A 23,218-nucleotide genomic window follows, 5' to 3' on the forward strand; every position below is an offset into this window, starting at 1 on the left:
AATTTGGAGCATTGATAAATTTAATTCTAAATCATTCATGATCTCTGTGAACCAAGTGTTCTTTGTTTTATTCTTCCAAAAGTAACTAAATAACTGCTTCACTAGTCGGGTTTATGCCAGTCTGAATACATGACAAAAAAAGGCAATTCTCCTTCTCCGCAATGTATCTATTGCTGGTTCACTTTCACGATACACCACTTCATTAGGTAATAATCTCCACTGATTATCAACTTGGTGTTTCTTATTGATGATGATGGTCCTTCTATCTCCTTTCTGCAACTTATCGGTTGTTGATTTAGTGTTCAACTTGAAGAGTGTTTCACTAGCATAAGTTGCTTTGGGTTTTACAACTGTATTGTAATGTTGAAATTTAGCATTCATGGACAGAGATTTTTTTTAATACTGTAAGTTGGCCAGGTGATTCACTGTGCTGTTTTCAGTTAAGATGTTCTGGTAGTCGATCAGTGTTTTCTCTTTTGTGTTCCAGGTTATAATTTCCCCAAGATAATTGAATTTATTGACTATCTTAATTTGTTTGCCTCTGTCAAAGTGAATGGCAGGAGTTTCTATTCTGAAGGTCGGCACCATTTCAGTCTTCTCAAACGAGATTTGCAATCCAATTTTTGCAGCAATTTTCTCGAATTTTTCAATTTGAAATTTAGCTTCTTCCTCACTACTTGCTAGTAATAGAAGATCATCTGCGAATGCTAGGCAATTAAGTTTAATATTTCTGCCTATCTTGATGTTGGAATAACATTTCTTTACCCATTCTTGCACAACTTTCTCCAGGTCACAGTTAAACAACTATGGCGAGAGTCCATCTTCCTGTCGAAGTTCAGTGTGGATTTCAAATGGCTCAGACATTTCACCTCTAAAGTTGACTTTCGACTTAAGAGTGATTCCAATATGTATAGAATCAATCAAGATAATTATTAGTCTAAGAGTAGAGTATTTGGAGCGTAAATATATAAATTTAAAATTGTCTACGTATATGCAAAATAAATATTCAGCGGAGTTTATGTAAATATACATGTGCGGATGGAGGTACTTCCGTGTATGTGGGGCTTGCCCTTTCTCCATCTACCACCCTTAAATTATACATGCACAATTTAATGATGATAATGATAATAATAATAATAATAATAATAATAATAATAATAATAATAATAATAATAATAATAATAAATGATACAATGAGATCACCTAATTACACGCAGGAAACCCCCCCTAGTTCGGAATGATACATCAAGAAGCATTCAACGTGGTTCAAGTTAATGTTAAATTGCTTGTTCTTAAAGTCAGTCTGAACTGCTCGACCTGAAGGGGCTCTTATTTTCTTGGTAATGCAGGGAACACAGGACTTCACCCTGAATCCTCCAATTTATTTCTTTTTCAGGATCTGTCGGATGATGATATTCAGATAGCAAATCAAACTGCCTCTCGGACATACAAATTATAAACATTTTTTCACTGAATGGGAATGGAAGATAAACTGACATTAACTGGAATATTATGTAATTACGCAGAGGCCCATAGACCAAAACTGAATTAGCTGGAGGATTAAAATGGATAATTATAATTATTTTTTGTAGGCATAGGGATGTGGCGACTCCATCGTCCAGTCAGCCTTCCGAGTATTGGCGGGTAAACCATAGATCTAGCTGACATGAGGAAATGCTGACCATCTAGTGCAAAAAACCAACAAACAAAAAAAAAACATTTGCGAAGATCTACGATAGGCCCGGCAAGCCAGTGGTTAGCGTCTTTTATTGCTTTCAAAACATTAAAAGAGACTCGGGTTGAAGTTATTACATAACGTGACAAAGCTTTTGAGCAGCTGATCTAGCTGACGTCAGGTATGATGCCCAACATGGTTCCAATGACAGACTGATTTGCAAGAAGAGAAAAGTATGAATTAGGACATTGAATATACTGACCCTAACTGGTAAGACCGAAGAACTCTTAGATATTATGCAAAGGAGAAACGTATCTATATTGGGTCTGAGTGAAATGAAATGGAGAAAAACAGGTAGCAAGGTTCTCAGAGGTGGCTAAAAATTATATTGGTATGGACTGGAAAAGGAGGCCAAAAATGATGTGGGATTTTTACTGACAAAAGATATGGATGCCGGTGTCAGAAGTTTCCTACAAGAACGACAGGATCATAAAATTATCTATACAATTAGAGTCAACAACTTACGTGATTGTACAAGTGTACGCCCCACAGACTGGATGCAGTGCTGATGCTAAAGAAAAATTTCTTCAAGACTTAGATGACGTAAATGATGAAGAAAACGTGATCACTATTGGAGACCTAAATGCACAAGTTGGAGCAAACAGACAAGGCTGTGAGGATATCACTGGGCCACATGGGTATGGAAACAGAACTGTAGAAGGTGAACAACTGATTGATCTTTGTAAAACAAATGACAAGATCATCAAGAACATCATCTTCAAAAAACGAGAGAGCTACAAAATAACAAGGTATAGATGGGATGGCAAACATAAATCTCTGACCGATTATGTCATCACAAAGGTGGGGGAAATGGCTGACTGATGTCAAGGTCATTCCCAGAGAAAGAATGGACAGCGATCACAGATTGCTGATAATGGACTAGTGCCATATGACAAATGAAATTCAGAAGAAAACAAAGAAGAAATGAAAAATACAAGACATGGAAATTAGAAAAAGCTCAGTTCCAGGAAGAATATCAGAATAGAATACAACAAAAAAAAAAAACTACGGGGAGAAACAACAAACGTAGAAGAAGAGTGGAATTTTTTTTTTAAGATACATTCGTGGGAGAAGAACTCTGTGGGTTAACAGGTTCAACCAAGAAGGAAAAAGAGACACCTTGGTGGAACAACAAAGTCAAAACAGCCATTAAAGCAAAAACCAAGCAAAAAAGAAAAAACAAAAAACTATCCAAAACCAAGTAAGCTAAGAAGTTAATCGACTATAGGAACTTTATAGAACAAAGAAACTCGTAGTTAAGAGGGTAGTGTAAGAGAAGAGAAGGAAAAAGCATGTAATGACTATGTGGATAAATTGGAATTAGACAGCAGAGGAAATAGGAAATTATAGGGTAGTCCTGAACAGAAGGGGACAATGGAACCTTAATGCGAGAAGATGAAATCAGGAATGAATTTAAGACCTTTTTTGATAATCTCTTAAATAGAGCAGCGAGCACTACATCAAACACTGAGGAACCCTGTACTAGTAACCAGGAAAGTAGAAGCACAGAACCCCCAATTACATGGTTGGAGATAGAAAAGTCCATGAAAAGTATGAGGAAAAGAAAAGCAGTTGGAGTGGATGAGTTAAGTACAGATATATTGCGAGCAGCAGGAAACTCCAGCAGTCCAGTGGTTATATCAACTCCTTAACACAGTATGGCAGGAAAACACTATCCCAGAAGACTGGAAGAAGGGTATATCCGTACTTCTTTTCAAGAAGGGGAGTAGACGGAAATGCATCAACTACCGTGGAATTAATCTGTTCTCTCATGGTCTAAAACTTCTAGAAAAAATCATAGAGAGTAGATTAAAAGAAATTGTAGAGGAACAATATGGTTTTAGGCCTGGAAAAGCAACTGTCAGGATGTTAATGGAAAAGCACTGGCAAAAGGGGAAACCACTTTATCTACCATTCCTAGACATCGAAAAGGCTTATGATAGGGTACCAAGGGAGCATATCTGGGAATGCGTAAAATAGCAGGGAGTTTGTGACAGTCTTACCGCAAAAGTGAAGATGCTGTATGATAAAAACAGAAGTTGTGTGCAAGTGGGCTGCAGGCTGTCCAAATGGTTTGAAACAAAGAGAGGAGTACAGCAAGGCAGTGCTTTGTCACCCCTCTTATTTATCACTGTGATGGATACCATAAAAAAGGCCTAAAAAGGAAGGAGCAGCAGGACTTGCAAGCTTTCATCTTTGCAGACGACGTGGTGATCTGGGGTGAATCCGAAAATGATGTGGAGAAAAAGCTGCAGAAATGGAATCAAGAGTTTAAGAGGTGTGATTTAAATATAAGGCTAAGATGGTGGTGATGAAGTTACAGAGGGGAGATGACAACCCACAAATCAGAATAAATGACACCAAACTGGACAGTGTTCCCCCTGTGGGTGGGGGTGGTAGAATAACACCCACGGTATCCCCTGCCTGTTGTAAGAGGCGACTAAAAGGGGCCCCAGGGGCTCTGAACTTTGGAGCGTGGGTTGGCGACCACAGGATCCTCAGCTGAGTCCTGGCATTGCTTCCACTTACTTGTGCCAGGCTCCTCACTTTCATCTATCCTATCCGACCTCACTTGGTCAACTCTTGTTCTTTTCCGACCCCGACGCTATTAGGTTTGCGAGGGCTAGGGGGTCTTTCATTTTCACGCCCTTCGTGGCCCTTGTCTTCCTTTGACCGATATCTTCATTTTTCGAAGTGTCAGATCCCTTCCATTTTTCCCTCTGATTAGTGTTATATAGAGGATCGTTGGCTAGTTGTACTTCCTCTTTAAACAATTATCACCACCACCACCACCACCACCAACATTTAAGTACTTAGGTAGTACAGTCGAATTAGCAAGGCAACTCAATTTTACCACCAAGTAAGACAACTGCTGTGGTATAAACAAGTACCGGGTACCATTAAAAGCAAAGATGGTATTATATAAATCATATTATACACCCATCCAAATGTATAGCTTGGAAACTACCACATTCACGAGACAACTCAAAACTCCAAGCTGCAGAAATGAAGTTCCTACATACCATGATACAAAAGAACAGGAAGAATAAGTTCAGGAATGAAAAAGTCTGACAGGAGGTGGGAATAGGAGACTCTCTACTACAGAGGACTCAGAAAGTAAGACTGGAGTGGTTTGGCCATGTAAGAAGGGTGAGCGCAAGCAGGACTGCAAGAAGAGAATATGAAAGAGAAATAAAAGGAAAAAGACCAGTGGGCAGACCCAGACAAAAATGGACATATCTGGTGAAGATTATGAGAGAACAGTGGTTCATGGACAGACAAAGATGGAGGGGGCTCGTACATCACACCCAGGCAGCTGGAGATGGTCAACGATGATGATGATAAATTATTTTTTGTCAAAGTAGACCTAATATTTTAACAGGTGACAGTACCGGAATGAGCATTTCCTGTCCTGTGCAATATACCGTACTTCGATTTCCCTCAGGTTCATCTTCTGTTCCAACTGCTTCCCATACCATTTTCATTATCATACCTACAACTTCAAACTTACTACCATTTCATTCGTCAACATATTAATGTAATTTGTAACAAATATCCTCTTCACTCAACTGGTAATGTGCAGCTATGTTGCTGCAATGTATTTACATTCAGTCAGCTGTCTCTTCTATCTAAGAAAACTGTAACAGGTACTTCAGCGGTTACACGATACACAGTTAAAGGGGAGGAAAACAAATCAAATTACACAGTACCTTCATGCAAAAAAGATACAATATATGAATCACTTACAGGTGTCCTAGCTCTTGACAACGAAGCAGAAGATCCCAGGCGAGCATTACTCACAGACTCCTGAATAACACTAACACTAGTTGCTACAGTACACACTCGAGAAGCTGCAGATGCAGAACCAGAGTTAACACTTTCACATGATCCAGAGAGGGTAGACACTTGAACCTCAGAACTAGTGTTAGTCAACTCCTTCTCTTCAAGCAAGCCAATGATTTTGTCCAATATTCTTGAAAACTGTACTAATAGGGATTCACACACCTGTCGCTCATTTGCCGGCAATTGGAGAGACAACAAATCCCTGATTCTGTCCAGGTAATGTGATAACTGTGCCTTAACCCGTGCTAATTGGCCTTGCAAGGGCTAAGAAGCACCAAAAGACACAGGAATGGCCTTAAATTCTGCCAATTTATTTTTAACCACGGCCAAAGACTCACGCAACTCATCCGTAGTTTCAACAGGCTAGTGTGTCCGACTTGTTGGAATGGTCAGCGTACTGGCCTTCGGTTCAGAGGGTCCCGGATTCGATTCCGGGCTGGGTCGGGGATTTTAACCTTCATTGGTTAATTCCAATGGCCCGGGGGCTAGTTGTTTGTGCTGTCCCCAAAAATCCCTGCATCTCACACACAACACATAACACTATCCTCCACCACAATAACACGCAGTTACCCACACATGGCAGATACCGCCCACCCTCATCGGAGGGTCTGCCTTACAAGGGCTGCACTCGGCTAGAAATAGCCATAAAACGTAAGGAACTTCATATTATTTGTCCGTATTGAACTGAGATCACAACTGATTGAAGGTGAGGAACTAATTACGACCCTCGGAGGTAAGATTTCCAAACTACCTGACTCAAAAGTAATTGTAGTTAATGTGCCACCCAGGTATAAACTACCTGACTCAAAAGTAATTGTAGTTAATGTGCCACCCAGGTATGACCTTTTAGAGGACTCATGTGTGAACAAAGATGTACATGATGTAAATATAAAAATCAAGAGATTATGTAAGAGTTTTAGAAATGTCTATGTAGTAGACACTTTAGGTCTTGGTAGGCAAATGTTCACTGGGCTTGGGTTACATCTGAATGGTAATGGAAAAGCAACTCTCTGTAGACAAATTGCTACAATTATCAACAGAGATTTGCGAACTAATATGCACTTAAGAAAACCGATACCACTAAACTGGCATATACAGGGAAACATGCCAGAAAACACAGATCCTTAAATCAAGATCTATGTACAAGGATCTGGGTTCCAGGGACGTTCTCAACTCATGAGTCAAATGTTACCCAATTGCAACAGTCAAGTTTTAGGGAGGAAGGGGGTCTGAGATTGCTCTTGGTAAACTGTCAGAGTGTAGTAAATAAACAATTAAAATTCGGTCCATTGATGGAATCTTATGAGACTGATGTGGTGATAGGAGTGGAATCGTGGTTGAGAGAAGGGGTGGGTAATAGAGAAGTATTTCCAGAAGGGTATACAGTCTATCGCAGAGACCAAGGAGATAGAAAGGGTGGGGGTGGGGGGGGTGTTTATTCTGGTGAAGGAAACTTATTGTTCACATGAATGGTTTATCGATGAAAGGGATGAAATATTAGGGATAAAATTAGTTTGTGATAATATGAAGGAGGTGGGAATTATAGGAACATACAGGCCTGGAAGAGAGGAAAGAGACATGGAAATATTTGAGAAAATAATAGATTATACTCATAAAAACAATAATAATGATATGGTAATAATCGGCAGAGATCTAAACTTGTCTGAAGTTGAATGGAATGGAGCTGCAAGTGAAGCCCACAAACCGAAACTGGCAAATAAGTTAATTTGGGAGGGAGGATTTACACAAGTAGTACAAGAACCGACTTGTCTCAATAACTTGCTAGATGTATTCTTAGTTAAACCATGGGAAATTGTTGATAAAACTGAGGTAATTGAAGGAATAGGTGACCATAAGGGTATAATAATGGATGTAGGACTCGTACCAAAAATGCTTAATAAGAGGGTCACACAAGACAAAAAATTGTACAGAAAAACTAAAGTTGATGAATTTGGGACTTAGCTTGGATAAGTGAAGGGAGTAATGTGGATACACTTTGGGCTAAATTTAAAGGAATCATTTGGGAAGGAGAGAAGAGATTTGTACCTGATAAGAAGGGTAAAATGACCTCAGACCCTGTTTATTATACAAGGGAAATAAGAAAACTAAAAAGAAAATGTAGAATAGTAAACAGGAAAATCAAAGAGGGAAGGGAGAATAGAGAAAATTTAAAGGAATCATTTGGGAAGGAGAGAAGAGATTTGTACCTGATAAGAAGGGTAAAATGACCTCAGACCCTGTTTATTATACACGGGAAATAAGAAAACTAAAAAGAAAATGTAGAATAGTAAACAGGAAAATCAAAGAGGGAAGGGAGAATAGAGAAACTAGAAAACAGCTAATGAGGGAACTGAATAGAGTGAAAAAGGAAGCAAAAGAGGAATACATGAATGGCATACTTCAAGAGGGTAATGACCACAAAGTGAAATGGAAAAAGCTGTATTCATATATTAGGAATCAAAAAGGAAAAGGAATCCAAATTCCTACAATGGTGGGAGAAGGGGGTGAACACTATTTAACAGATACTGAGAAAGCAAATCTATTTAGTAGGGAATTCAGAGATTCAGTAGAAGATTGTCAGGAGTTGGAAACAGTAACACAAGACAGACAGAGAGACACATAGGGAAACAAGAAGTTTCTCATTCACAAATGAAGATATTTTCAGAGAAATCCAACTGCTTCAGCAAGGAAAAGCAGCAGGAAGTGATCAAATTACTGGGGAGGTATTAAAGACAATGGGGTGGTACATAGTGCCTTATTTAAAATTTCTCTTTGACTATGTCATAAATAATAGTGTAATACTAAAAGAATGGAAGGAATCTATAATAATACCAATTTATAAAGGAAAGGGCGATAAAAGGAAACCAGAGAACTACAGACCAATCAGCCTGACCAGTATAGTTTGTAAAATACTGGAGAATTTAATAGCAAAGTACATCAGAGGGATATGTGATGATAAAAATTGGTTCATGAGGAGCCAGTATGGATTTAGAAAGAAATTTTCTTGTGAGGCACAGCTGGTGGGATTTCAGCAGAACATATCAAATCAGATGGATTCAGGAGGCCAGTTAGATTGCATAGCCATAGATCTTTCCAAAGCATTTGATAGAGTGGAGCATGGAATATTATTAAAGAAATTGAAGGGCATAGGACTGGACGTAAGAACATTTCTAAATTCAAGGGTTCAGTAAATCAAACTAGGAAATAATATATCACAGAAAGAGAAAGTTTGGAAGGGAATTGCACAGGATAGTATAATCGGTCCGTTACTTTTCTTAATATACACAAATGATTTAGGGAACAATATAACATCAAAAATAAGATTGTATGCAGATGACATAATTGTTTATAAGGAAATAAATAACATTGAGGATTGTTCAGAATTACAAAGGGACCTTGATAGTATCCAACAATGGCTTGAAGAAAATAATATGAAGGTTAATGGAGGCAAATCAACTGTTACAACATTTACAAACAGGAGTTTTAAAACTGAATTTGAATATACTTTGGATGAGGTAGTTATCCCAAAAGATGGCAAGTGCAAATACTTAGGTGGAGATTTGAAAGTAATTTGCATTGGAAGGGTCATGTTGATGACATTGTAGGGAAAGTATACAGATCGTTACATGTCATAATGAGGCTACTTAAATGATGCAACAAAGAATTTAAAAAGTTACTTAAGTATGGTTTGTCCATTATTGGAATATGCAAACAGTGTTTGGGATCCTCACCAAGAATACCTAATAAAAGAAATAGATAGTGTGCAGAGGAAAGCAGCAAGATTTGTAACAGGGGATTTCAGGAGAAAAAGTAGTGTATCAGAAATGTTAGAGGAACTTGGGTGGGAAACTTTAAGTAAGAGAAGGGAGAAAACTAGGCTTATAGGATTATATAGAGCCTAAACAGGAGAAGCAGCATGGGGAGAAATCGGTGAGAGGCTTCAGATGGAAAATAATTATATCGGCAGAACTGACCACAAGTATAAAATTAGAAGGAATTTTAGCAGAAGCGATTGGGGTAAATTTTCTTTCATTGGGAAGGATGTGAAGGAGTGGAACAGTTTACCAGGGGTAGTGTTTGATCCTTTTCCAAAATCTATACAGATATTCAAGAAGAGAATAAACAGGAACAGGGAAAATAAATGAAATATTAGAGGGCATTCGACCAGTGCAGGCTATTGTAAATAAAAAATGTGTGTGAAAAAATTAGTTCCATCCTCTGGTCCATGGAGTTTGGACAGCCAAAGTAGGGGACTGCCTGTAGGGGTGAAGTACAGTGGGGACTTCGAGGGCCCTGGGCCCGCTACGGTAGCTGTGAAGGCCCTTCAGGAACTCTGAAAAGTGGTGGCAAAAGGGGCTCTGGTTAAAACGCAGCAGGTCATTATGCAACTTAGGTTCCAAAACGGGTTTTAAAAAAAAGTAAATAAATGCAATGTAAATTTTAATCTTATACCAGTACATAGTATTATTTGAAGTATTCCACATACTGTATATGAGTTGACTATGATTATAAGTATAGGAGATATTATAAGTAGAATTTTGTAAACAATATAAATTTATTAAGGATGATCTGTTTGTTTAATAGAAAAAATTGTTAGCGTAAATTGTATATTATTATATTCTAGAAAAATTTTCTTCTTCACTTGTTAATTTAAACACCTCATTTGCAAATAAAGAGATTTTGGTTTGATTTGATTTAAAAATCTAACAAGTTCCACCTTTTTCAATACAAAATACAATGTTGTTGGATGGTTTTTTACAGCATATATTTTATTACAGAACTAGTTTCGGTCTTCATTTTGACACCATCATCAGCTGCATAGTAAGTGAAAAAACTTGACATGTTCCAGTCATTAATCTTTCCAATGTCAACTTGAATAAAGAGGAAAGACTTATTCTTGAGAAAGGTCCTAAACTTAAATGGCCGAACTTCAATCAAGCTAAACTAAAAATCTTATTATAGAAACAGAAATCGCGCTCGGAAAATTGCCACATGACTTGCAGGATGACAACTTTTATTATAATTTGGATCCACCTTATTCAATACATAAAAACTGTTGTTTAGATGAAATTACAACATATATTTCAATCAGAATTAGTTTCGACGCCCTTTTTGCGTCATCATCAGCTGATATAGGTTCTTGGAAAAATTGGCAATCACATAAGTTTAATAATTTAACTGAAGAAGCCCACCAGGCAAAGATAGTGGCCCATCGGTATTTGGGCTTAAGAATCAAGGTAGGAAAGATAGGCAAGGATATAAAGTTTATCAAAATAAGGGCGTCGAAACTAGTTCTGATTGAAATATGTTGTAATTTCAAATAAACAACAGTTTTTATGTATTGAATAAGGTGGATCCAAATTATAATAAAAGTTGTAGTGTTGGTTCAATACGGACAAACAATGAAATTTATTAATTTAATTGCAGGATGAGGTCAGAATAGAAGTAAAGAAACAGCTAAACAAAATGGTTAATAATAATAATAATAATAATAAGAAGAAGAAGAAGAAGAAGAAGAAGAAGAAGAAGAAGAAGAAGAAGTAGTTTGTTGTCCCTAAAGATTCTTTCAAGGATAGAAAACAAATACTAGAACTAAAAAATAAAATAAAAAAAATAAAAAACAAAGAACTTATTGTCACTAAAGCTGATAAGGGCAACGTAACCGTTATCATGCATAAAGCAAATTACATCAAAATAACAAAAAACTTTTTTTAACGATGAATCTTTTTCTATTATTAAGAATGACCCGACTCAGTCGTTGCAGAAGCAATTGAAACAAACATTAAAGAAAGCTCCTTTCCTCTTTAACAAATTTGAGAAGCAAAAATTAATTAGCATGAACCCAGGCCTTCCAACCACTAAAGCGCTGCCAAAAATCCACAAGGCCGGTGTTCCCATTAAGCCAATTATAAATTGCAGACCTAGCCCCCTTTACAAACTGGCGCAGTATACCCAAAAATTCCTAAAACAACATTACAGATTCACTGCAAATAAATCCATAAAGAATTCCGTGGAATTGATTAAAGAATTAAATAAATTTTGATTACAGGATCACTATACAATACATTCTTTTGATATAGTAAACATATTTCCAAACATTAAAACTAATAAATTGCTTCCTATCATTGCCAAGAATTTGAAGAAATACAGTCACCTAAGCAATTTTGAAATCGAAGACTTTATGACGATTTTAAAATTGCTGGTCAATAACAACTATTTCACTTTTGACAAGATCATTTATAAACAGGATGGCCTTTCAATGGGGTCTCCGGCCTCAGGAATTTTGGCAGAAATTTATTAAGATTGTTTAGAAGATACGCAAATATTTAATAATGACAAATTTAAGAATGTTCTATTTTGGTCCAGGTACGTAGACGATGCTTTTGTTATTCTGGATGAACGCATAGCCAATGCCTCTACTACTCTTAATAATCTTAATACAATAGATACTGATATAAAATTTACTTCGGTATCCGAAATAGAAAAATCCATTATCTGGACCTAAAGATCAATAGGCACGCCTCTTTATTTTCTTTTAGCATTTACAGAAAGCTCACACAAACTTCAGTCACAATACGACAGGATTCGATACACCCCTTAGCTCACAAATGCGCGACCTATAACAGCTTGGTGAATCGTGCATTTAGCATACCAATGTCCAAGCGAGACTTGGACAAGGAACTGAACGTCATTCGATTCATGGCTAAAGCTAACGGTTTTACAAGGAATTTTATAGAGCGAATAATAAGTAAATTTAAATATCGCCCTCACACGAACCTGACTAAAGATAAACCAGAAGTAAAATAAATTGCGACCTTCACGTTTAATAAAGAAGTTTATAGAATTACAAACATTTTCAAGAAACATAATGTTACGATTGCGTTCAAGACAGATAACAGAAGTACAGTAGTTTTACATAAAGCTTCAGCTGTTAATAAAGTCAATCCATACTCTAAATCAGGTGTATATAGGTTCAAATGTAGAGACTGTGGAAGTGGATATATAGGGTAAACTGGACGTAGCTTTAATGTCAGGTATCAAGAACACCTTAACGCTGTAAAATATAATAGATTTTCAGCCATATGCCAACATATCCATGAGTACAAACATAAATTGACAGACATAGATAAAGATCTTGAGATCATGGAAACACTAGCTAAGAGACCGAGGCTTGACATTATGGAAACGTGTCTAATACATCTAGACCAGTATTATAATGCAAACCTTAATCTGAATGAAATTTTGGAGAAACCCGAAGTATTATACGATTGCTTGATTCTATTACTTAACAAGCTAAGAATTCCAGAAAATTCGAACGTCTTTCGAACTTTACGAAACAGTTTTTCGTACTATGCTCTTCGTCCACAACACCCCCCGGACCCTCTCCTACATCGTCAACGTTCTAGAAACATCCCCCTTGCCACCCCTACTTCCCCCTCTTTAGCGCTTCATCACACAGCACACGATACGAGCAGACACACTCGTTGTGCTGCAGTCGTCACGCGAAGTATACAGCCGTAGAAGGTGAGTCGGCCTCATCAATATTTTGACTCAATCAGGTCTTCAGCAATTTTTCTTGCTTTTATATTAACATTGGGCTTTTATCATTACAGGGTTGCATTGAACTGAGAAGCTATGCCCGCCTAATAACTTTAGGGCAAATCAAAATCACAGTTCCAACCATTATATTTACAGAATAAAAACTACGTTTCTGCACACCAACAAAGTTAAGAAGATGGCGCAGTTTAATAATTTTATTGTACACAACAAGTTTTTATCCAACAAATGGCTAACAACGTATATATGAAATTAACATTTTAACATTAAAGGAATGTATTCAACTTTAATTCCTCAATTTTAAGATCATATATGAACCCGACATTTACGAGTGTATAGAATAATAGCCATTATTGAATTTGAAGACAACCCATCACTCAGAGATTTTATATTTTTGACTTACAAGGTTTTTCTTGTTACAAATTAGTGTTTTTAACCTAGCATAATATAGATATTAAGGAGTTAAGTATAGCAATATGTTGTTGTTTTTGTTTTGTTGTTCATTGTTTATATCGCCAAGTTTTTTCACATACGTAGGTGGTATGAAAAATTCTCGGAATGTACTAGAATTAAGTATCTTACCTCGGTGGAACTGCTTTTATTTTTCAACATAGTCTCCCTGTAGACTAATGCATTTGGTCCAGCGATGTTCCAATGCCTTGATCCCATCTCGAAAATGAGATTCCCCTAGGCCTGCAAAATACCTCTCCAATTCGGCTGTCAGTTCTTCCCTTGTAGAAAATCTCCGTCCACCGAGGAAAATTTTCAGCTTGGGGAATAGACGAAAGTCTGATGGTGCCAAATCAGGTCAATAAGGTGGATGTAGCAACAATTCGTTCCCCAGTTCATGAAGTTTTGGCATGGCAATAACACTTGTGTGCGGCGGAGCGTGGTCCTGATGAAAGATGACCTTTTTCCTTGCCAAACCAGGCCTTGTTTCGCGTATCTTTTCCTGTAGTTGGTCTAGGTGGTTTGCATAGTATAGCCCCGTAATTGTTTGGCCAGTAGGAAGATAATCTATCAGCAGAATGCCTTTTGCATCCCAGAAAACTGAGGCCATGAACTTTCCGCCCGAACACACTGCCTTTGCTTTCTTTGGTGGTGGTGAATCAGCATGTTTCCACTGCTTTGACTGCTGTTTTGTCTCTGGGGTATAGTAGTGGACCCAAGTTTCATCTGCAGTCACAAACCGGTGCAAAAAATCATGTTGGTTGCACTGAAAACGGGCCAGACTTTGTTCGGACATTTCCAATCTGGTGCGTTTATTGTCCAATGTCAAGAGCCACGGCACCTATCTTGCGGATAATTTTTTTCATACCCAATTCTTCGGTTAAAATATAATATACCCGTTCAGAAGACATCCCTACAGCTTCAGCAATCTCCCGCACTTTCAGTCGACGATCCTCCATGACCATTTTATGCACTTTTGCGATAAATTCTGGGGTCGTAACACTTTTTGGCCGTCCACTATGCGGATCATCATCCAAGCTCTCCCGACCAAATTTAAACTCGCTGGTCCACTTGACAACAGTTGAAAATGAAGGAGCAGAATCCCCCAGTGTGTTCTGAAACTCGGCATGAATTTCCTTTTGCTTTCATACCTTTCTTCACAAAGTATTTAATCACTGCTCAAATCTCAGTTTTTTCCATTGTTACAAATCACTATGCGGGAACAACAACAAAGAGTCGTCATTACCACACTTCTGCAGCTGGAGCACTGACGCGCCACGTGTTCACTCACAAAGGATGTGTGATTATTGCGCGGGAACCTCGTTGCCCTAACACTGACATCTAGCGGTGATTCCGAGAACTTTTCAAACCATCCTCGTACTATGCAGCTGATGATGGTGTCAAAATGAACACCAAAACTAGTTCTGTAATAAAATATATGTTGTAAAAAACAATCCAACAACATTGTATTTTGTATTGAAAAAGGTGGAATTTGTTGGATTTTTAAATCAATTGTAGAAATAGCCATGCAAAATTATTTACAGGCTAGTGTCATCTCTGACATTGCCTGTAGAATTTAATTTGCGGATACAAAGTTCATAAATTAGTTCTGACTTTCTCAAGTGGAAAGGATTAGGAACAGCACAAGCCATCCTGATGGGTAGAAACACAATTTCAAAGCGATTTACGAATTTCAAACTTTACCCTGTTTAAGGTTAGGCACGATCACCATTCACTTTCCTTTCAGAACCAAGCTTTCAGCAGTTTTATATATCTTGGGAAAGCCAGCAATCCTTGGTACGTGCATCCATCTCACTTATAGTAGCATTATCAAGATACCTGATTAATTCAACGTGAATCAGAATCTCAGCTTCTGGAGGTATCCTGGGAGGAACTCCAAATTTCCCAAATCCATAATCGTGATGTATTAGGAACTGTGCAATCTCAGCTTTCTTCATTTCCAATCCCGGGATAACTTCCCTTGATTTAGTCAAATTTTAGTTGATCGGCCCCACAGAAATGAATCGAATGGCTCATCGGCATACTCTAGGTATGAATTGTAATGAATCCATACCAAAGCGTCACTAGGAACCACATTGCCAGTCCCTTCACGTTTGATCCACTTTTTAACTTTTCCATCTGGTACCAAGCTGATCATTTTCTGCCCTATTCTATCGAAAGGAGCGGTACCTGGAGCACCTTCCTCCTCCTCTTCATCATCAGAAGCAATACCAAGGCAATCTAAATTCACACATTGCAAAAAGTCATCACTGGAAAAATAATTGTTCTGCTGCTCTTCTAGAGCTGATTCAACATTCGTATTTACTTCAAATGTAGCCACATTCGTACTCAACAGTTCCTGAATGTTTATTCCATCAACAAGTCTACTGCGAGTCTGCTTTAACTCATCTTCATAATTGCCGACTTCTTCATCTTCATCACTGTACGAGTTTTCAACTTCCTGCATTCTGAAAATTGCTACTCTATCTACCGATGTATTGTGATGATTACCAGGAGACTTTCAAACAAAATATGTAACATATCAAATTTCCTCATTTAACTTGCAATTCATTATGTTATGGACTAGTTCAGCTATATACCGAGCTCGATAGTAGCAGTCGCTTAAGTGCGGCCAGTATCCAGTATTCAGGAGATAGTAGGTTCGAACCCCACTGTCGGCAGCCCTAAGACATATCTGTGTCGGTGCGACGTAAAGCCAATAGCAAAAAAAAAAAAAGGTTCAGCTATAATATTGCTATCTTTCTGTCACCATGATGTATATTTCATAACAGCAGAATATAATAAATAGATGAACCCAAAATAATAACAATTAAGATATGAGATAATACATTGGGTGTAAACTTGCCATTTCCTGTGAATATTCCAAGATAACTATACCTATATAATCCCCCATAGATCGCAGCAGGTCTTTCACTCTTCGGGGAAGTCTGCAGCTGTAATTCCAAGAAACCTTACCTGCTTTTAAGTTGGAAATAATTATGCACCTTAGAACTTTCTTACAGCCACCGGCAAGTAGCCTAAGCAGTGGCCTCCACGGTATGCACTAGCCATGCGTCTTGGTAGGTGTGCTAGGTACCAATTGATGAGCCCAACTTAGCACATGGGGGCAGAACGCTGGCAACCAGGAATGAGTTAGCTGGAAAATTTATAATGTCCAATAATGGACCATTTATATTGGTATTATAAATTTACTCATTCGGGACAAATATTTTAGGTTCCCTATGGGAATCAACATCCATACACTTTACCAAGCAACCCGCGGGAGACAATGTGCAACTCCTGTATGCTTTGCTAAGCAACCCACGGGAAAGAGTTAAAAACTGAAATATCTTTCTTGCATATCAGACACATTAATTTTCCACTGTTCTCCGTACAAAAATAGGTATCTGTCCATTTTTCTTTAAAAAGACTGTACTCACTGTCCACTTTTCTACGTTTGAAATGGGACATTTTCGTTCACAAATACATTTTTAAAGTGACTTTAGATATCAGTAGTTAACCTTCATCGGCTAACGTATGCGGCTGTTGGATGCAAAATTTGAAACCAACTCGCCGTACCGCACCCGGCGCATCACAGTGTACTGGAAGGAGCCAGTATTCCTAAGTTACACCCTTCCCCATTAGACGGAATGGTTTCCAAAAGTCTCCACGACAAGGAGGTGCCCAGTGTGACTTCTAAGTTTATATAGGCGTCAGATCGGCGGCTCTCTGCCGCACGTTAGCCAGTGTGTCTCAGCTTTTGGTCACAATGTCAGTGTGTGTTATTATTATTTTGTTTTGTGGATTGGTTTGTAAATAGGTGTTTTCACCGACATTAACTATAAAATTATTAATGTCTAATACAAATAAGTACATATTATAAAACTTTTATCATAATATAAAATATACGCATCCTTACTTAGAAACTTGACCAGCAACTACTACTTCTGTAGCTAACCGCTTGCTGACCATCTTCTGAAGAATAGCATTACATTCCTTGGGATTCTGCGTGAAGGTGGGTGGCTATCCCCCACAAGTATGTGACTGAAAATAAAAGTTTTGTTTTGGTTGTTTGTAATATGTGAGGTATATTTGTTTTGTTCGGACATGTACACTTTGGCTAATAGATATTTTGAATTTTCATGATTTCTTTTTGCCTTTATTATATTTATATGATCAACATATTGATATTGTGCATACAAAGAAAAGACAGCTTATTGACGTGAACTAAAACCAACTGAATATTGATGTCTTAGAGCAATAAGAATTGTGATGATGTTTAAGCTTCTAAAATATGTTATAATGAAGAAATCATTCCGAAAAATAATACAGTTTATTACTTAATACAGTACTTACTAATACTGATTTAAGAGACCTGTTGTCTATTATGCATTTAAGTTAAACAATAGCACTGGCAGTTAGAAAGATGCAAGTGCGGCTAACAGCCGCAACGATAGCCGAAGTGTTAAAAAATTTACGTTAGCCGATGAAGGTTAAGAACATTAGTAAAGTAGTAACCCACAATGAACCTCCCAAAACTTTTCCTGGGTGTAAATTGGCCATTTCCTGTGGATGTTCCAAGATAACTGTACCTATATAATCCTCCATGGAATGCAGCAGGTCTTTCACTTTTCAGGGAAGTCTGCAGCTGTAATTCCAAGAAACAAATGAAGGAAGTAAGGAAGTAATCTGAAGAATAGCATTACATTCCTTGGGATTCTGCGTGAAGGTGGGTGGCTATGGCTGGGCAGACTGGTAAAAAAGGACAGGCGGCGAACTGTGGCGGAACTAACATCAGACTTTAATGCTAGGCAGAGTACAAGTGTGACTAAACACACAGTGCACCAAACATTCCTAAGGATGTACCTCCGCAGCCGATGACCCATACATGTGACAATGTTAACACCATGACATCAGCAACTACGACTGAAATGGGCACATGACCATCGTCATTGGACGTTGGTGCAGTGACAGAGCATTGCATGGTCTGATGAATCCCGAGACTTTCTTCATCATAGCGATGGGAGGGTGCGAAACTGTTGTCTTCCAGGGGAACAGCTCCTTGACATCTGTACTGCGGTACGGAGACAAGCTGGCGACGGTGGCTCAATTATGCTCTGGGGAACATTCACGTGGGCATCCACACGTCCAGTGGAGCTCGTTCAAGACACCATGATGGCCGAGAAGTATCATACACTGGTTGCAGACCACGTACACCCCTTCATGATGATCATGTTTCCCAACTGCAGTGGCATTTTTCAACAAGATAATGCGCCATGTCACAAGGCCAGGAGTGCGACAGAGCGGTTCGAGGAACGCAGTGGCGAGTTGCAATTGATGTGCTGGCTGCTCAACTCGCCAGATCTTAACCTGATCAAACACATCTGGGATGTGACTGAACGTGGTGTCAGACCTCATCGCCCCCCTTCCCTGGAATTTATGGGAATTAGGTGACGTGTGTGCAGATGTGGTGCTAACTCCCTCCAACAATCTACTGAGGCCTCACTGCTTCCATGCCAAGATGCATTGCAGCTGTTATCCGTGCCAAAGGTGGACATAAAAGCTATTAGGTAGGTGGTCATTATGTTCTGGCTGATCAGTGTATCATCTGACAGTTCAAATAACAGAACGATGACAAAAAGTTTTAATGACTGCAAAATCAAAATATAATAATCGGCATGCCTAATCCTTTATTAGTGATATGGTCTAGTTTGTTCGTAGGAGGACACTGTAATAGATTGCACTGGCGTGAAGATGTAGCACCTTCGTGTCCGTGTGCTAAAGAAATGTTACTAACACTATATGCTCCAATAGGAAAATGGCCGTAACTATTAAGATTGGTATGTACTTAAAACTTTTCCTACTTCCAAGGTGAACAGTAAATGTATGTCGGTAAACATTCACTTCCGTCTATCAGTACAACTAAGATCAATTCAGTGAATGGATTTAGCGCTGGTGCGAAGTCTAAGTAAGTACGAAGAAGATGATGATATTTAGATATTGCATTGCTATAGTTAGCAGACAGCCAGTATTGAAGTCATACTGAACATTGTGCTGAACATTGTTCTTATTTTTATGTTTCAATAGTGTAAATCATCCAGACAATTCTTGCTACATGTGTGATAAACAACTATCCTTCAAGCCCAAGAGGCAAAATTTCATGCTTTTTACGTTTTTTAAAAATTTGTACTCCAGTCTGTCTCCGAGCTATTCCGTATTTCTTGTCAGGAGCTAGCAGTCACATGAGGAAAATATGTTATTTGGATTTGATGTTATGACATCATGGTATCGTAAATTTGTAATGCGTGGGGAAAGGGTACGTATCTCTTAGTTGACGAATGACGACAGATAATTAAACTGTGAGAGAGTAGCATTTATATCTGTGCTATGAAGGAAGACCATTTAATGAACTGGCCTGTTCTGTTCTGTGTGTGGCCCTTGAGGTAGGGGATTCACCTAGTTGGTACCTGGCAGTAAAACACCTACAAGTTTTAGCTCGCCGGCTCGCAGGCAGGGGGTTAATCCCAGTGAAACTCACAGATGAGTTTATTATTATTATTATTATCAGAATGTTGGCCGGCAGGGTAGGAGAGGTGGTGGTATACAATTTCTAATCACTAGATTGCGTGCCAAAAGCCTGGATTAAATTCCAAACCTCTCTGCAGTGCTCATACGACGCTGTTGATGGTGATTCGTCCGTCGAATGGCGACGTTAAGCTTTGAGCAGACCCCTTGGTGCTATTCGACAGGAGTAGGCTACGTGCCGGCACCGGGTTTCACCCTCTCCCTACTATCATATCGTTAACTTCATCTCATTAACTCCTCGGATGAGGTTGACGTCAGGAAGGGCATCCGGTCATACAAACCCACCACGACAGATTCATCTCACCTCATACCCGGCCCCGTAGAGAAACGGGACAAGGGTTGGACAAACATTATTTATTATTATGATTATTACTGCTCATTTTTATTGCTCATTATTTGAGATTGGATATTTTGGAGGAATTTTAGCAGTATTTAGCAGATCTTGAAAATATAAGTTGGCAACACTGGGCTGGAGATACTTTTCAGTCCACGCCATCCACACAATTCCTAAGCAGCCATTAGAGCCACGAGACGGAAATGCCTAGCCTGTGTAATAAGCGCTGCGGCTATAGGTTAAGGCAGCTAACCTCACTGGAGACATAACCATTGATCTATAGTAAGTGAAGATTCTCCTTTTTTCATTATGGGATTACTTATATATTTCTTCTTCTTGTTTCGTTTCGGCCAACTAAGGACCACGTCATTCCAACTGTTTCCCTTGAGCTTTCATGTCGATCCAGTATTCCTTCATTCGTATACGGTGCTGCTCCTTTCGCTCTTCTGTCCTTGCCTTTCCAGTTTTCATCTTCGGCTTTGGTAGGAAACTGATGTTCTTGGAGCTTTTTCTTAAGCGGGACATGCTCCTGGATATCTTCAAATGAGATCCCAATCTCCTGCAGATCTTTCTGTACCTCACTGAACCATGCCCCTTTTGCCTTTTTCTCTTGGAGGAAAGTGAAAATGCGGTTGGTTAACCGTGTTGAGTTCATTCGGGCCATGTGTCCATAAAAAATAATCCTCCTTTTTCGCATCACATCAGTTATTTTCTCCACATGCGAGTACAACTCCTGGTTGTGCCGTCTCCTCAACTCGCCGTTGTCTTTGACTGGACCTAAGATTTTTCTCAAAATCTTTCTTTCCTTGGCCTCCAATTTCTCCATCATACCTTTCTTGTTCATGGCGAGACATTCCACTGCATATAGAGCCTCTGGCCGGATAACAGTGCAATAGTGTTTGATTTTTGCATTCAGAGATATAGATCTTTTGTTATAGACACTTTTAGTCAGATGGTAAGCCATTTCCATTTTATTCATGCGTGAAGAAAAGGCTTCTTTTTCGGACAAGTTAGGTTCTATCCACTGACCAAGATACTTGAATTTTTCAACTTGCTTGACTTTTCCGTGAGCCCCTTCTAGCTCACTTGGAGCCAGTTTGATGTTTGTAATGAATTTCGTTTTCTGAAAGGAGATTTGGAGGCCCGCCTTTGCAGCTGGTTGATCTGCTTCGTGCCCACATCCAAGGAATCAGCGAAAACCGCGAGATCATCTGCAAATGCTAGACAGTCAATTAAAAGGCTCTTGTTCTTGTGGCCTAGTCTGACTCCGCTTTAGACTCCTTCATAACTCATTTCTCTGCGCCATTCACGGATCACTTTCTCAAGAACGCAGTTGAACAACAGAGGTGAGAGACCATCTCCTTGCCCAACTCCTGTCCGTATTTCAAAGGCCTCTGAAATCTCTCCTCTAAACTTCACTTTTGAGATGGTGCTGGTGTGAGTCTGTTGGATGATCACTCTTGTTTTACCGTCCAAGCCAAATTCCTTTAAGATCTGAAGTAGGGTAGTTCTATCAATTGAATCAAAGGCCTTCTTAAAGTCGATGAACGGTACTACGAAAGGCTTGCTCCTTAGTTTCAGATATGAAAGGACAGATTTCAGATTCATAATCTGCTCCACACATGACCGTCCTCCCTGAAACTTCCTTGGTAATCACCCAGCTCTGGATCTAGCTGTTCTTCTGCCCTGATTTGAAGAGCTTTCGAGAGAATTTTGTAGGTTATAAGTAGGAGGGAGATGCCGCGATAGTTGTTAACATCCGACTTGTCGCCTTTCTTATGAAGTGGGTGGATTAGGGCAGAAGTCCAGTCACTTTGAAGTCTTTCAGTGTTCCAGATTTCATGTATGATGTCCGTTAATTTTTCCACTACATTGTCACTAGCAAACTTCCACAATTCAGCTATTATCGAATCTTCACCCGGCGCTTTATTATTCTTCAAGGATTAGATAATCTGTCTGACTTCCTCTTTCGTAGGTGGAGCTGAATCTTGGTGAACTGTTGTTTTATCTTCAAATGTGAATCTGGACATTGGGGCCTCACAGTTAAGAAGGGATTTGAAGTATTTTGCAAGGATCCGGCAGTTTTCCTTGTCGTTATGGGCCAGGTTTCCATTGGAATCCCTGGACTGTAGGCTCGGTGGGTCGTATTTCCTCAAGTTGCTTTTAAATGTTTTATAAAAGTCGCATGTATTGTTCTTCTTGAAATCCTGCTCAATTTGAGCCAGCTGGTGTTTATCAAAAGCACGTTTAACGCTGCGGATGGTTTTTGCTGCACACTTTCTCTCATTCAAGAAGTTTGTCCAGTTGACTTGGTTCTTTAGCGAGTTCCATTTCTGCCAGGCTAACTGTCTTTGCCTCATCGCTGCATCGCATTCACTGTTCCACCAAGCATGCTTCCTGGGCTTAGTAAGCTGAACCGTCTCTTTAGCTGTTTTGACCAGGGCCTCGCGCAGTTGTTCCCAGTTCTCTGCATCCATCGATTTTAGTTTCTGAGTGAACTCATGGTTAGATCTTAGTTTTTCTCTATCAAATCTTTCAATCCTCTCCTTGTGTTTCTCGGGAACAGTTTGATTTTTATCTTGGACAGATAGTGATCTGAGTCCAGTTTTGCTTGTCTTAGAACTTTAACATTCTGCATTTCTCTTTGAGCCTTCCGTGCGATCGCGACATGATCAATCTGGAATTCACCAAGGTGGTGATTTGGGGATTTCCAG

At 38.9% G+C, this 23,218-nt stretch overlaps 1 protein-coding gene and 1 pseudogene across 5 annotated transcripts in view; both read right to left on the bottom strand.

Moving 5' to 3' along the window:
* The window catches only part of LOC136858309 (cytosolic carboxypeptidase-like protein 5), a 376,851-nt gene that overhangs the window by 273,413 nt on the left and 80,220 nt on the right, over positions 1-23,218 (bottom strand). The window lies entirely within an intron of this gene.
* Positions 15,352-16,052, bottom strand: LOC136858841 (inactive peptidyl-prolyl cis-trans isomerase FKBP6-like; annotated as a pseudogene).

The sequence above is a fragment of the Anabrus simplex genome, chromosome 1 (assembly GCF_040414725.1).
Source record: "Anabrus simplex isolate iqAnaSimp1 chromosome 1, ASM4041472v1, whole genome shotgun sequence".
NCBI lineage: Eukaryota > Metazoa > Arthropoda > Insecta > Orthoptera > Tettigoniidae > Anabrus > Anabrus simplex.